We start from the raw sequence: 345 nt of genomic DNA, 5'->3' as shown, positions 1-345 counted from the left end.
TGAATTTTTTTTAAAGAAGGACTGTTATCTGAAATATACAAAGAACTCCTAAAGCTCAACAATAAGAAAACAAACAACTCAGTTTTTTAAATGGGCAAAAGGTCTGCACAGACACCTCACCAGAGAAGATATACAGATGGCAAATAATCATATGAATAGATGCTCCACATCATATGTCATTAGGGAATTGCAAATTAAAACAAGGAGATACCACTACACACCTATTAGAATAGCTAAATTGCTAAACAGTGACAACTCCAAATGCTGATGAAGATGTGGAGCAACAGGAACTCTCATACATTCTTTGTGGGAATGCAAAATGGTACAGCCACTTCAGAAAACAGT

This window comes from Balaenoptera borealis (genome assembly GCF_965194805.1).
Source record: "Balaenoptera borealis genome assembly, chromosome: 12".
Lineage (NCBI taxonomy): Eukaryota > Metazoa > Chordata > Mammalia > Artiodactyla > Balaenopteridae > Balaenoptera > Balaenoptera borealis.
This window is presented reverse-complemented; position numbering follows the sequence as displayed.